This window comes from Trachemys scripta, chromosome 14 (genome assembly GCF_013100865.1).
Source record: "Trachemys scripta elegans isolate TJP31775 chromosome 14, CAS_Tse_1.0, whole genome shotgun sequence".
Taxonomy (NCBI): Eukaryota; Metazoa; Chordata; order Testudines; family Emydidae; genus Trachemys; species Trachemys scripta.
In genome coordinates, this window is record NC_048311.1 from 41,702,501 (window position 1) to 41,718,742 (window position 16,242).

The following is a 16,242-nucleotide window of genomic DNA, read 5'->3' on the forward strand; positions in this document are numbered from 1 at the left end:
GCTGGTTTTAACCCGCCCCTCGCCGGGGTGCGGCGCTTGCCAACCCCCCGGATCGGCCGGGAGTCCCCCGGAATCGGCCGGGAGGCTCCCGGCGGCTATTGCCAGCGCTCCGGGAGTCCCGGTTACGGCGGGATTTGATGCTTTAAGGACTAACACCGCCCAGCGGCTGGACCCAGACCAGCGGGTCTCACACTTGTGCACCGGTGACCCCATCACCCAGCAAGACTCTGAGCGCACCCCCCCCTTGTAAATTAAAAACACTTTTGTGTATATTTAACACCATTATACATGTTGGGGGCAAAGCGGGGTTGGGGGGGGGGCTGACAGCTCGCACCCCCCCATGTAATAACCTCGCGACCCCCCGAGGGGTCCCGACCCCCAGTTTGAGACCCCCTGAGCTAGACAAACTCAGACCGGAAAGCAGGTGGAAATGTTTACCCGTGAGAGTCATGAACCGTCGGGACAATTTGCCCAGGGTGGTGGTGGAGTCTCCATCCCTGACCGTATTTAAATCAAGATGGGATGTTTGTTCTGAAAGATCCGCTCTAGCAAGTATCACGGGGCAGTTCTCTGGCCTGTGGTACCCCGGAGAGCCAATGGTCCCTTCAGACCTTGGGATCTATGAAAAAAAATCCAAGTGACCTTAAGGCCTCATTGCCATCTGGGGAGACACATCAGTACAACTCGCTTTTGTGGCCAGCCACTGGACTAAGGATCATTTTGCGGACATTATTATTAAACAAGTGTCCAAGTGTGGTCACAACAATGTAGCACTTTTTGCGGTGTAAAGTGTGTTTTACACACAGAACTGATGCAAAGCCAGGCGGTATTGCTCAGGGCTTTCTCTTTAAGGGGTGCAAGTCTGCTCCAAAGGTCAAAGGATGGAAAGAAGCTTTCCCATCCCATGAGCCTTTTAGGGATCAGAACAAAAAAGTCGAAACCTCGAGAATTTTTCCATGCTGCTCATCTGAACAAATATTGGCTCTATTAGGAAGGAAACGTTTTGATTTTTTATCTCAAAACGAATGTTTTGTTTTGAAAGTTACATTAGTTTATATTTTTAAAAATAAATAAATAAAATGAAACTGACGCAAGACAAATCATTTGTCAGAATTTGGCTTTGTGAAAAAGTTCAAAATTTTGGCACTTGTCCCAATTTAGGAGGATTTTTTGGGGGGGGGGTAATTTCTCATTTCAAAATTTGTTTTTATTTATTTGAAAAATGAAAAAAGAGTGAAAACGAAGCATTTCTATTGACCCGACACAAATTATTTTTGGGGGGGTCTGCTTCACCCAAACTTGGAGGGCAACTTTTTTTTTTTTTTCAAAAATGTCAAAATTTTTCACAGGACAGAAACTCTGTCCTCCAATCAAGTCTAGGAGGCATCCCCGAATCCCCTGCACTGCCATCTGGTGCATTGTTTTGTGGGGCATTTTGCAATATATGGCGGCGTAGCTGCCATATATTGTGGGACTGGGACACCATTTCCACCAATCCCTCTGTTCCATCCCATAATCTCTTCTTTTTCTTGCCATTTTTCTATCTCACTGCCAAAAATGTGGCTGCCTCACAGACCAACCTTGTCCATTTTAAGGACAGGTCAAACAATCCTTTGGTATTTGCAGAAACACAGCACCTGCACAAAGAGCAGGGATCTGGGTATGTTTACGCAGGGATAACAGGCTCACAGCATGGCCCCGACTGGCCCGGGTCAGCTGACCTGGGCTCACAGGACTCAGGCTGTGGGGCTAAAAATTGCCGTATAGATAGGGTGACCAGATGTCCCGATTTTATAGGAACAGTCCAGTTTTTTGGGCCTTTTTCTTATATAGGTTCCTATTACCCCCCCACACCCTGTCCCGACTGTCCACATTTGCTGTCTGGTCACCCTACGTATAGACAATCCAGCTGGAGCCCGAGCCTGAATGTCTACATAGCAATTTTTCAGCTGCCCTGGGCCAGCAGCAGGATTTTTATCCCTGTGTAGATGTACCCAAGAGGACGAGCAAGTGGTAGAGAGGGTGCATGAAGCTGGCCAATTGCTGCAAGAAATCACAGACCAAGCAACTGCACTCGCTGGAGCGGGGGTTCTGTGCCTGAACACGGAGAGGCGGGATCGGCTCACGATGCACAACGGGAATAACCGGCAGCAGATCCAGCCCTTTCAGATGCTCTCTCCCCGGCCCTGCAGCGCACAGACACAGAGGGTGCGTCCACACTAGTGGGGGTATGGCTGTAAGATGTAGACACACCTCAGCTAGCTTTGATCTAGCTAGTTACAGCAGCAACCGCTTAGCCTAACCCAGGTAATTACTCAGATGGCCAGGCCTCGCTGCAGTCTGTGCTGGTACCCGAGCAAGACCAAAGCCCACTTAGGTATGTCTACACCAGCTGCAATGTAGACACATACCCTAGGATGAGGGCTGCCCTAACAGCACAGAAATAGGTGGTGATCTCTGCCCTAGAAAGGATTGGTCAGCATAGCTATATACTAGCTAGCGGAGATGCAGCATATACCAGCTAAAGAGTGCTTTCGCCGGCTTCCTTTAGATTTAAACTTGGAAGGATTCGATTCTTGTCAGTGAATGTCGATTTCACCTTGGACACAAGGAAACATTTCCATCGACAACAACCAAAAACGACAGCGAGGCAAAGTAAGAAGAATGTTGCTGGGAAACTTAGTAGATTTTGGTTTAAGGTTATTTGCTTTGGACATTTTGACAGGGCGCGTTGCCAACTCGCCTTTTGACCGTTCTAAAGCGGCACCCTTTTGAAATCAACATCTACACTCGTTAAATCATTATAATTTCCTGCAATTGCGAACACTGAAAATCGACACATCAGAACCTTAAAACCCATCATTTTGCACAACTGTGAGATACAAAATAAAGAAAACACTTAGAAATAAGCATTGATGTTATCTGTTGAAATGATAGCTAGAAAGACCGATAAAAGAATTCTGATAACGGAATTCTGCCAAGTCAATTTGCACCAGTTCCCTGAATGAAATAAGCGAAAGAACTTGCTTGCCTGTATTACTGCATCTATACTGGGGCTTTTTCTAGCATGGCAATGTCATGGGTGTGGTTTTTTCACACAGAAAATTTAGACAAAAATGGGAGGGGAAAGGGAGAGTTTTTCCTGAAATTTTCCACAGGAAACTTCAAGCTTTTGGCAAAAAAACAAAAAACCCAAAATACAAACTCTCTTGCCTGAAAACGGAAACATTTTCCCCAAAACTTGACATATTTTTAGCCAAATCACAAAATATTTAAATTCTGAAATGCCACGATGGTACCTCACACTCATATTCTCCTCAGTCAGACTACATCTCCCATGATGCATAACAGTCTCCCCTCTTTCTAAACCACTGCAGTGCCTTATAGGAATTGCAGTTTAGGAGTCCCACATTTCCATTCTTCTCTATATGCCAGCCTCCTTGGTTCGACTACATCTCCCATGATGCATTCAGGTCACCCTGTAGATGACCTATCATGATGCCGGATGGCAGTCACATGCCCACATTGCATCATGGCAGATGTAGTCTTGATGGTTAGCCTGGCCTACAGCATGAGGCAACCAAAGCGCAACTCCCATGATTCACTGAAGTGACTCAGGAACAGGGGAGATCAGGGAGAAGTGGGTTTTTTACCCACGAAAGCTTATGCCCAAATAAATCTGTTAGTCTTTAAGGTGCCACCGAACACCTCGTTATGTTTTTAGGGGAGATCATGGTGCATCATGGGAGATGCAGTCCAACCAAGAAGCTCAGCCTAGAGTGGAGAATGAGGGCATGAAGCAATTGCACTACAACTCCCATGAGGCAGTTCAGCAGTACTTCAGAATAGAAAAAATTCCGTTTTTGGCTGATGTTTTTCCGACAAAAAAATTGAAACTTTCTGGAGGAACCAGACACATTTTATTGGATCAAAGCCCCAATTTTCCAGCCAAAAAACAATTCATTAATAATGATACCTAGCACTTTTCATCAACAGAACTCAAAGCACTTTAGTATTACCTCCACTTTGCAGACGGGGGGAAAAGAGGCACAGAAAGGGAAAGTGACTTGCAGCAGGGGAGAGCTAGGAATAGAACTCAGGTCTCCTGAGTGCCAGTCCAGGCCAGTGCCCGCTCCTTGAGGCCAGACTGCTCTAAAGAGAGCCCACCGTGTGATATTTGGCAACACTGGGTCTGTGACAGGGTGGGCATGTCTTCATTGGAGCCCCCAGCGCATTTGACTGACAACCAGGCCGGCGCAGCTGATGCTGGCCCCGCCTCCTCTTAAAGGGGCCAGCACGCCCTCTATTTGTATGATCTCTATGCCGTATATGACTGGGTCTGTCACCAGGTGAGCGGCCCCTTTAAAAGGCAACAGGCATGGCCTCACCAGAGCCCCCAGAGCATGGCTGATGCTGGCCCTGCCTCCTCTTAAAGGGACCAGCCCCCCCCCTTTATTTGTAGGGTCTCTGCGCTGCGTGGCTTCTCTGGTGGGTGATGAGCCCTGATCGCTGGCGGAAGCTCTTGCCGCACTCGCCGCACCGGTAGGGCTTTTCCCCCGTGTGGATCCGCCGGTGGATGGTCAGGTGGGAGCTGACGGAGAAGCCCCGGCCGCACTCGGCGCAGCGGTATGGCCGCTCCCCAGTGTGGGTCCGCTGATGGAGGTTGAGGGTGGAGCTCTGGCTGAACCGCTTCCCGCAGTGGTGGCACTGGTAGGGCTTCTCCCCTGTGTGGGTGCGCTGGTGCTTGGCCAGGTGGGAGCTGACGGCGAAGCTCCGCCCGCACTCGGTGCACTTGTAGGGCTTCTCCCCGGTGTGGGTGCGCCGGTGCAGCACCAGGGTGGAGCTTTGGCTGAAGCTCTTCCCGCACTCGCCGCACCGGTACGGCTTCTCCCCCGTGTGGATCCGCCGGTGGATGGTCAGGTGCGAGCTGACCGAGAAGCTCTTCCCGCAGTCGGGGCACTGGTAGAATCTCTCTGCTGCCGGGACCCGCGGCTGGGGCGGCGGCGGCGGCAGCGGGGTAGGGCGCACACTTTGGCCGAAACTGCCCCCACACTGGGTGCACACAGTCTGGCTCCCCCCAGGCTGGGGGAGATGCAGAGCCTGGACCCGCTGCAGGGCAGCGCTGCCCTCTTTGAGTTTCTTCAGGCCCTCACTGTCGGCAGCTGTTTTGCTCCATGGCTTTCCTGCTGGCCTGGCTTGGCTCTGGCAGGTGGCTGCGTGGCCTGGGGCCTGGTAAACGTTCCCTTCGGATCTCATCCCTGGTAACGTCCCGTGGGACTGTGCTGTCTCTGGGCCTCCCTGCTGCAGGGCTGCGTTAATAATTCCACTATCTGCGAGGATAAAGAGAGAATCCAAACATGATTTTCCGGACTGTTATTTCATCAGCACCTCTCCCTTCTGCTTCCTTGTTCCCCAGAATCTTAACTATAATTAAAAAAAAAATCTCTAGCTGCTATGGTTGCAACGAAAACCAGGAAAATGCAAATTGAGGGCATAACTGACGCTGCCTGAGTCTGCTGAGAGCCTGAGCCTGTTGCTCTGTGAAGTGTGAATTCTCTGAACAATGGTTCTGAGAAGTGCGGGCAGAGTTTATTTTACATGTGGGACTTGGAAGGGTAGCACCAGCTTCCCCCCATCCCACCCAATTTGCTGCCAGAGCTGGGGAGGAAAGAAGAACAACTGAGGGGCGTGGAAATGAACTCATTAGTATGCCGAAAAATAAACCCAGCTGCCTTAATAACCCGTCCTCAGTTGTTCTTCCATCTCGTACATGGACAGGCAGTGATGAGGGGAGGGAGCTACCGCCCAATGTGGGGTGGGATGGGTGGAAAGCCATGAGTGACGCATCCGCCACTCCTGATTCTATGCCCCTAGGGTTCTGGGTTTGTACAGCGCCTAGCACAATGGGGTCCTGGGGCATTACCAGAGTGCCTAGGCATATACACCTAATACATAATTTATGGCGCCTAGCACAATGGGGTCCTGGGGCATTACCAGAGTGCCTAGGCATATACACCTAATACATAATTTATGGCGCCTAGCACAATGGGGTCCTGAACCATGACCAGGGCTCCCAGTGTTACCGTAATACACCCAGTAAATAACAATGATAATTGTAATCCTCTCCTATATGCAGTACAATTGAGAGAATTCACGAGTAGAGCTGGGCAAATAATGGCTTTTTCGATTCACTGGCAATTCGGAAAAATAAAACAAAAATCAATTTCAGGTACAACCGAAAATAATTTTTTTCAAAATTTTCAGGTATTCAAAAAGTCAAATATAGACACATCTATATATTGATTTGGGTGGAAGGGAATGTTTCATTTTGAGAAAATCAGAACGTGTTGTTTTTATTTTGACCCTTTTAAACCATTTTCTCGGTGGGGGGGGGGGAAGGTAGGTTATTATATATAAAAATAAAGGAAATTTTGAAACCAAGTCATTTCATACTGAAAAATTGAAATGCTTCGTCCAATACTCTGACTTTGGGGGGAATTTAATTTAATTTAATTTAATTTAATTTTTTGGGGAAGCTGAAAGAATGTGGCAGAACTGACATGATTTGACTGAGGTCACCCAGCCGGAGAGATAACAATAGGTCTGCTGAGTTCCAACCCAATGCTCTATCCACTAGGCCATGCTGCCTAGCATTTTCTTTCTCCTGCCCCGTGAGTCTTGGCTACTTAGGCTGTGAGCTCTTGGAGGCAGAGAGCGTCTCTCAATATGTTGACGACCTCTTGAGGGTCCGTTCAGCCCTGGCCTGGTCCTGGCACCATGGGGTGCTGTGGAGTCTCTGAGTATTAGGGTAGCAATGCTATAATTTAGTTCTGGCAAAGCTGAAGAGATTGGATAGCGGACAAGTGTGTAAGTCTGCGTGGAGGAGAAGAGACGGGGTGGGAAGCAGTATGGGCTAGTAGCTAAAGCAGTGGACTGGGGTTCAGGACCCAGCTTTGCCACCGGCCTGAGGGGTGAGCTTGGTAAATCACTTCATCTCTCCGTACCTCAGTGTTCCCATCTGTAGCACGGGGATAAGGATACAGCTCTCCTGAGGGAAAGCGCAATACGACAGACAGATATTATGAGCAACGCCACAGCAAAATTCTTCAGACAAACCCCTTTTTTCAGGAAAAAACACAGGTCCAGGTCGCCTGAACGCCGTGTGAATTGGAGTCGAGTTTGGCAAATTGTTTCAGTCGCTCAAGGAAAAAGGGGGAACAAATCCAAACGTTTGGATCGTGTGGATCAAAATGACTTTTCATTTCCAAATTTCCTTTGCTTGTATTGAATAGTAATTTTAAAAACAGTAAAAAATGCCTGAAATCTAAAGGAAACGTCTCGGTTTACATCAAACACAACGTTTTGTCTGACCCAAAATTTTTGTTGCAGGACGACCCCTAAGGGGTTTTCCAGATCTGCCTCGTAATCAAAAACAACAGTTATTAGCTCAGCTCTAGCCGCGGCATTTCTGACCCTTCTTTCTCATCGCAGGTGTGGAGGCGATTGTCTCCTTCCCTCTCGCTTGGATTCAGGGGATGGGGGAACTGACACCCCAAATCTAAGGGGGAGAACCCAGAGTTAGAGCCAATCCGGGCACATCAGAGCCTGCCCAGCCCCGAATGTCAAGGGGGATCCTTACCCCGAGAGAGGAGCGTCCCGTAGTTCTCCGGAACCATGTCCCTGTAGACGGGCCGCGGAGCGGGGTCCAGCAGAGCCCACTGGATCTCAGCAAAATACATTGGACCCGCCTCTAATGTCCCAGCGCCCTGGAACGAGAAGGGTCTGAGCTCAGGGCAACCCAGCATCCAGCCCCATGCTTCCCAGCTCAGCCCTGCCCCCCTCAGGCCAGCCCCAAATCTCCCCCAGCTCAGCCCTGCCCCTAACTCCAGCCCCACATCCCTACAGCTCTGCCCCACTCACCCCAGCCCCAAATCCTCCCCAGCTCAGCCCTGCCCCCTCACTATGTGTTGTGTCTCTACTGCGCCTAGCACTCTGGGGTCCAGGGCCATCACTGGGGTGCCTAGTGCTACCGTAATACCCCTAGTAAACAATGTACAGCACCCAGCACAATGGGGTCGTGGCCTGTGCCGGGGTCTCCGATCGCAAACAAGAAGGCGGAGCTCTCATCTTACCTAGCGCTTTGCTTTACAGAGGGCGGCGAGCGCCTTAGCCCGCTTGCGCGGAAGGGGAAACTGAGGCACGGAGAGGGCGGGGACCCGCGAGTCGCCGAGTTGGGGAGCAGAACCCAGGCGTCCTGCGCTAGCCGCGCCCCGCGGTGAGCCTCCAGCCTGGCTGCCGGGGGGCACCTGCCCCGCCACCGCCCACCTGGGCCCGGCCCGGCAGCCCCAGCCGGCGCGGCGGAGGCCGGGTACCGGGGCGGGACGCTGCGCTGCGCACGCCGCTGACCCGGGAAGTTCAGCCCCCGCCGGGGTGAGCGGGGAGGACGGAGCCGCGGGGCGGGCGCAGGGAGCCGGGAGCGGGGCCGGGGCAGAGCCGAGCGGCGCTGGGAGCCCCGGAGCTCCCGCCCCAGCGCCCCCCAGCCCCGCACCCAGAGCCTGGATGGGCCCCACGGACCCCGAACTCCCCTCCCGCCCCACAGCCGGACCCCCCACAGGGACCCTGAGCCCCCCCCCCGCCCCACACCTGGAGCCCCCACAGGGACCCCAAGTCCCCCTCCCGCTCCTTAGCCGGACCCCCAACACCCCTCGCACCCCACAGAGACTCAAACCCCCCTCCTGCCCCACACCCAGACCACCACAGGGACCCTGAGCCCCCCTCCCACCTGACACCTGGACCCCCAACGCCCCTCCCACACCCCACACAGACCCCCAACCCCCCTCCTGCCCCATACCCAGGTCCAACAGAGACCCCAAACTGCCCTCCCGTGCCACACCCGGACCCCACAGAGACCCCCAACCCCCCCTCCCTCCCCACACCCTGACCCCACAGAGACCCCGAACACCCTTCCCACCCCAGACACAGACCCCCAGACACAGACCCTCAATGCCCCTCTTGCCCACACCTGGACCCCCCACCTTGCCCCCAACACATGGTCTGCCCCACACCTGGACCCCCAATAGTCCTGCTCCACACACACACACCCCCACACAGGCCCCTCAACACCCCTCCCTCCCGACACCTGGACCCCCAACACCTCTCCCACCCCGCACACAGACCCCGAACACCTCTTCAGTCCCACCCCACACACAAACACCAAACACCCCTCCCACCCCGACCGACACACACAGATCCTCAAAGCCCCTCCAGTCCCACCCTGCACACAAATCCCCAACGCCCCTCCTGTCCCACCTCACACGTGGACCCCCAGCACCCCTCCAGTCCTGCCCCACACACAGACCCCTGCAAGCCCCTCAAACCCCAGCCTACATATACCCCATCTACAGTTATATCAGTGGCCATGTCTACACTACAAGGCCTTGACTGGCGCAGCTACAGGCAGCATGGACCCATGGAGAGAGCGCTGGTTTGGGATGCAGAACACCTGGTTTCTCTTCCCATCTCTGGGTGACCTTAAGCAAACCGGACGGCGGGGGGATGTCACTCTGTGCCTCAGTTTCTCCATCTATGAAATGCTAAAGATACTGCCCTCCTTGGTCAATTGTTCGGAGATCTACCCAGGAGCAGCTCAAGATAAGAACTGGGGGATTGTAAAACCGTCCCAGGAGCAGAACAGAACAGGCTATATTAGTAAAGCACAGGTTTGCTAGTGTCACTGCGTCTACCTTTTCTGGCACAGGTCTCTCTGTCAGCTGTGCTGGCAGAAATCTGTAGCGTAACCATAGCCTGTGGCTACATCAGGGATTTTCCTAGTGTTGCCATGTCAGCAGAAAACACCCCCCTGTCGGTAAAACGTTGACATGTAATAATAGCCCTTATCTAGCAATTTCCGTCACAGGCTTTAATACATTTAACCTCACAATACCCCTGGGATGTGGGGAAGTGCCATTGGCCCCGTTGTACAGATAGGAAACTGAGGCACGGCGGATAGGTCAACAGACTTCGGCTCTTGGGGCTACAGTTAGCGGTGAGGATGTTCCCACTCAGACTGGAGCCCGGGGACTGAAACCCAGCAAGGGGGATGGTCCTCAGAGCTTGAGTGAGAAAGTCAAGCACAAGCCTGAGTTAGTCGACCCCGGCTCTGAGACTTGGTTTTTTGGTGTCATGTATCAGAGGGGTGGCCGTGTTAGTCTGAATCTTTAAAAAGCAACAGAGGGTCCTGTGGCCCCTTAAGACTAACAGAAGTATTGGAGCATAAGCTTTCGTGGGTGAATGCCCACTTCATCAGACGCAAGATGAGGTGGGCATTCACCCACGAAAGCTTATGCTCCAGTACTTCTGTTAGTCTTAAAGGGGCCACAGGACCCTCTGTTGGTTTTTTGGGGTTTTTTTGCTGTGTAGACGCACCCAGAGAGGCTAAGAGTTCATCTGCCACAATAAAACACCCTCAGCTGGGCCGGGACAGGTGGCGGAGGCTCGCGGGATGTTAAATTGCAGTGTAGACATCCAGGCTTGGGCCCAGGCTCTGGGACCCACCTCGCCTCGCGGGGGTCTTGGAGCCCGAATGTCTACACTGCAATTTCCCAGCCCCAAGAGCCCGAGTGAGCTCACCCTAGCGTTTGATTGCAATGTAGATGTACCCATGGTCACGCTGGAAGTTTGTGGCATAGCAGGAAATTGAACTCACGGTTCTCTAACCACTAACCTCTGCTTCCTTTATCCTTCTGCCTTTAGGCTTGGTCTACGCTAGAAAGTGTTTGTCTATATAGCGATTCCAGCAGAGCTAACCTGGCAGCTGCTCCTAGATAAGATGCAGATTCTGTAGAAATAGCTTTGTTCCCCGAACCAAATAAGATCTGCCAGCAAAGGGACTTTTTTACTACTACAACTGCATCTCCACTGGGGTTTTCGCTGGCAGAGCTCTTTGAGCAGGGCTAGAGCTCGGAGAATAACCAATTTTTCTGGTTTGAAAAGGGGGAAAAATCATTTTGGGTCAGACCGAAAGTGAACATTTTTGAGATTTTGGGCAAATTCATTAAAAAAAAAAAATTCATGTCTGATTGAATTATCGTTTTGCTTGACCCGAATCAAAAAGTTTCCTTTTGGGTTCCACCATTTTTCAATGTTTTTGAATTTTTGAAAGATGAAAAGTAAAGGCAATTTCAAAGTAAAAAGTTGTTTTGAACTGAAATATCAGCATGTTTTGGTTAGAAAATGTCAAAACAAAAGGTTTTGATTTTTTCAATTTTTGTTGTATTTATTTTTTATTTCTTCTTATTATTTTATTATTATTCCTTAACAATTATTCATTTTATTTTAGGTATTTGTTTTAGGTATAATTAATTAGGTATTTATTTGTATTTCTGATCATTTTATTAATATTCCTTTATTATTATTTATTATTATTAACAACCATTATTTATTTTAGTTTAGATATTTGTTTTAGGAATTTTTTGATGTTTTGAAAATTGTTTTTAGTTGTTTTTCTTTCTGATAATTTTATTATTATTATTGCTTTTTATTACTTTATTAGTAACATTTATTTTATTGCAGGTATTTGTTTTAGATACTTGATTTTTTTAAAGAAATATTTTAGATATTTATTTTTTTATTACCATTTTATTGTTATTACTTGATTATTTATTGTAATGCTTAACAATTATGTATTATAATTGTGATTAGGTATTTGTTTTAGATATTTGGGAGAATTCCTTTTAATTTTTGTAGGTATTTCTTTTGTATTTCTTATCATTTTATTATTATTCCTTTATTGTTTTTTCATTATGTTGTTAGGTATATGTTTTAGGGTGGGTTATTTTTAATTTGTTTTTCTTTTTAGGTATTTCTTTTTTAAATGAACAGTTCGGCAACTTGGATACGAATTAGCGAAATGTTTCGGAGTTGCTAAATCTGCCTTTTTCGCTGGCAAAAAAAGGTTAGTCAGAAAATTTTGACCAAATTTATCTAGGGATCTGATTTGTTTCATACTCCTAGCCAATATAGCTGTCCTGGCAGAATGCCTAAGGGCAGGCCAGGCCTACAGCATTGGGCATATGCTGGTCCACTGGATGAATAGATTCCAGCCCAATTTACGTCAGCCATGCGAGAAGACGGGAGATCTTGTGGACATAGGCCAGAACAACTGTGTTTTTTCCCCACCTCTACTGCAATCCTCTGGAGAGAGGTTGGGCAACTAGGTTGTTCTCCTCGTCTCCAATATGTGAATTATTATTTATCTGTACTAATGTAGCTCTGTACATTATTTATTAGGTGTATTACGGTAACACCCAAAAGCCCCAGTCATGGCCCAGGGCCCTATTGTGCTAGACACTGTACATTATTTATTAGGTGTATTACAGTAGCTCCTAGGAGCCAAAGTCATTGCCCAGAACCCCGTTGTGCAAGGCGCTGTACAAAGAGACCATTCCAGCCCCCAAGGAGTTTATAATCCATGTGTAAGACAAGAGTACAGCTGACTGGAAAAAATTTGTCTAAACAGTTTTCCATTGGAAAATGCTGTTTTGACAAAACCAATTTTTATTTATTTATACATTTATTTGGAGAAATGGTGACAAGATTTTATTTCAAAAAAATTTTTTGGGGGGGGAAACATTTTGACAATGTGGAACCATCCTGTGTCGACATTTTGCAGGACCAAAAGATTTGATTTTTCTTGCCTCAAAAGCTACCTTTTTGTTCTGAAATTTACTTTTTTTTACGTAAGAGCCTTTAAAAAAATTAAAAAGGGTCAAAATGCAAAAGAAACATTTTGACCTGATTTATTTTTTGATTTGGGGGGAATTTAGTTGTGTGCAAAAATTGAAAAATGTGGCTAGTTGTTCCAATCAGGATTTTCTTTCTTCCTTCCTTTCTTTTGGAAAATTTTTAATTTTTTTATGGGATGGCAAATCCATTTCTCAACCAGCTGGAGACAAGAGATGGAGAGAGACAGATGAGTGAGTTCACGGAAACAACAAGATAATATTGGTCAGTGTGACAGACAGGGTCTCAACTCATCAGTGGCCAAACTCTCGTCACGTTTTTTAGAGGCACCATGGGAAAGGAGAGTTTTCAGGCGGGATTTGAAAGTGACTAATGAGGCAGCTTTGTGGCCTCCTCCCAAGGGGCAGGAGCCAAGGATTCTTCCTAAAAATGGGGGGGGGTCCATGAGGCCCCTCCTCTTCCCTCCGAGGCCCTGCCCCCCAGCCACGCCAGAAGTTGGAGCCATGGAGCAGGGAACCCGGGCCCTTCCGCCTGCTCCCCGGACCCCGCACCCAAGGCAGGTCCATGGCTCCCCACAGCTCCTGACCCAGCTCTGGATTTTGGCCTGGCTGGGGGGCGGGGCCTTGGGGGCCGAAGAGACACAGCCAGGGCATGGTAAGAGCCACCAGGGTAGGGACACAGGCTGGGGGCTGCTCTCGGGCCCCCCCACCCAGGCAAGTGGAGGGTCTGCAGTTCCCCACAGCTGCCCCAGCTCCCCAGGCTGCTCTTATCCGGGCCGGGCTCCAACTTCCAGCCTGACGGGGGGCAGATCCTCTGGGAGAAGAGGAGAGGCAGGGGGCTGGGCCCGTGGTGAAAAGGGGAAGGTCCATGGCCCGTTGGCTCCCCCTGTTCCGGCGCCCCTGCCAAGGGGCAAGATGGGAGAAAGCAGGAGGGTACTTGTTCAAAAGTTTGACACCGCATCTATCACGGTGTTTTCCAAACCTTTCATCATTCTTCTGGCTCCTTGTTGACCCCTCTCCAATTTATCCACATCCTTCCTGAACGGTGGGCCCCAGAACTGGACACAGGATTCCAGCAGTGGTCACCCCGGTGCCAAATCCAGAGGGAAAAGAGTCCCCTGACTCCTAATGAAATTTCCCGTGTGTGTTCATCCCAGGATTGCATTAGCCCTTTGGCTGCAGCATCGCACTGGGAGTTCGTGTTCAGCCAATTATCCATCCCCACATGTTTCACAGAGTCACTGCTTCCCAGGATAGAGTCCCCCATCCCGTAGGTATGGCCTGCGTTCTTTGTTCCTGGCTGTACAACTTTACATTGGTATATTGGGAGGAGGGATAGCTCAGTGGTTTGAGAATTAGCCTGCTAAGCCCAGCGTTATGAGTTCAATCCTTGAGGGGGCCACTTAGGGATCTGGGGCAAAAATCAGTACTTGGTCCTGCTAGTGAAGGCAGGGGGCTGGACTTGATGACCTTTCAAGGTTCCTTCCAACTCTGAGATAGGGATATCTCCATATATTATATTGCTGGCTTGGGTCCACCTCCCCAAGCAATCCACATTGCTGGGTATCAGTGACCTGTCCTCTCCATTCACCTGAAATACGGCATGCAGTGCTGGTTGCCCCATCACAGAAAAGCTCCTTTAGAGTCGGAAGAGGTGCAAAGAAGAGCAATGAAAAATTTTAGAGGGATGGAACAGCTTCCGCACGAGGAGAGATTAAAAAGACGGGGGCTGTTCAGCTTGGAAAAGAGATGACTAAAGTGGGGGACACGATGGAGGTCTATAAAATCATGACTGGTGTGGAGAAAGGGGATAGGGAAGTGTTATTTAACCCTTCACGTGACACAAGAACTAGGGGGGGGTCACCTGATTAAATTAATAGTAGGTTTTAAACAAACATAAGGAAATATTTCTTCACACAACAGACAGTCAACCTGTGGAACTCATTGTCACATGATGTTGTGAAGGCCAAAAGTTGGGTTGAAGAAAGAATTAGATAAGTTCATGGAGGATAGGTCCATGTAGGCTAGTAGCCAAGATGGCCAGGCTCCAGGTGTCCCTAACCTCCACCTGCTGAAAGCTGGGACTAGATGGCAGGGCCATGGATCATTTGCCCTGGTCTGTTCATTCCCTCTGAAGCATCTAGAACTGGCCACTGTCAAAGGCAAGATATGGGGCTAGGTGGGCCATTGGTCTGACCCAATATGGCCATTCATTCCTATGTTCTTATCTTGAAACCCTGCAAGCGTGCCAATCGTGTAGAGGCATCATGACAGATTCCACTTCTTGCAACCCCCCCACCACAACCCCCAAATCTTTTTTCCCAGTCACTGCTTCCCAGGAGAGAGCCTCTCTAAGTATGCTCGGCATTCTTTGTTCCTAAATGGATACATTTACATTTAGCCGCATTAAAACGCCTCTTGTTTGCTTGCGCCCAGTTTATCCAATTGCTCTGAGTCAGTGACCTGTCCTTTGCATTATTTACCACTCCCCCGATTTTTGTGTCATCTGCAGACGTTACCCAGGATGATTTTATGTCTTTGCCCAGGTCACCGACAAACATGTTTCACAGCACAGGGCCGAGAACCGATCCCTGCGGGACCCCACTCACTGGAAATGCGGCCTCTTGATTCCCTGTTTACAGTTACATTTCGAGACCTAGCCGCTGTTTTTTAATTCATTCGACGTGGGTCATGTTCATTTTATAGCGTTCTAGATTGTTTATGCAGAATGCCGTGCGGGACCAAGCCAAACGCCTTGCCGAAGTCTACGTCTATTACGTCATGGTTATCCCCCAAACCCGTAATCTCATCAAACAAAGAGATCAAGTTCGTCTCTCCCACGGGCAGATTATGGGGGACGCGTTTCTAGTTTTCGGTTCCAAACGGTGTTTTGTTTCGAAATTTTTATTTTTAAATGTTTGAAAATGCTCAAGAGCGAAACGGCTTGACCCCACAGGACATTTCTCCACCTGAAGTCAAAAGGAAAAATGAATTTTTTTCCTCCTGACTTTTTCGGTCACTAAAAATGTCAGATATTTTTATTTTTAATTTGAAATGACCCCCTGAATTGTCCCCCTCCCCCCACTTATGGGAATCAGCCAGGGACCGGAAACTCCATGCTGGGCCCAGCTCTGCTCGGCCCCCAGGGGGATCCGGGCGCTGCCCTTCGGCGCCTCCAGGGGCGCCCCGCGGAACCCAGGCGTCCGGGGGCTGGGGGGTGGGCTGCCTGCCGTCTGGCGGGGGAAGGGTTAACAACCATCGAGCTGGCAGGCCACTGCGGTGCAGAGCGGAGCCGGGGCTGGGGGAGGAGAGACCGAGAGATGGGCCCGGGCCCCTTCCTGCGCCCAGCCCAGCGTGTGCACCGGCGGTGAGAGCGGGCGGGGGCGGCTGGGCTGCAGCTGGGGGGGATGGGGGAATCTGGGGGTTACAGCAGCTGGAGTGGGGGCAGGGAGCTGGGTGCTGCAGGAGGGGAGGGGGCTGGGGGTGAGAGCTGCAGCTGGGG

General features: G+C 49.9%; 1 protein-coding gene and 1 pseudogene across 5 annotated transcripts in view; one reads left to right on the forward strand and one right to left on the reverse strand.

Annotated features, from left to right (window-relative positions):
* Positions 1 to 8,364, reverse strand: part of LOC117887068 — a 15,942-nt pseudogene extending 7,578 nt beyond the window's left edge.
* LOC117887062 (zinc finger protein 391-like) overlaps positions 8,299 to 16,242 on the forward strand; it is a 21,860-nt gene continuing 13,916 nt past the window's right edge. For 3 of the 5 annotated variants that reach the window (XM_034789298.1, XM_034789297.1, XM_034789301.1), the window contains exon 1: positions 15,883 to 16,107. The gene's annotated coding sequence lies outside the window, so the exon portion shown is untranslated. Of the gene's footprint in view, positions 8,431 to 11,823; positions 11,954 to 15,882; positions 16,108 to 16,242 lie in introns of those variants that run through there. The other 2 variants (XM_034789299.1, XM_034789300.1) reach the window with 2 other exon arrangements.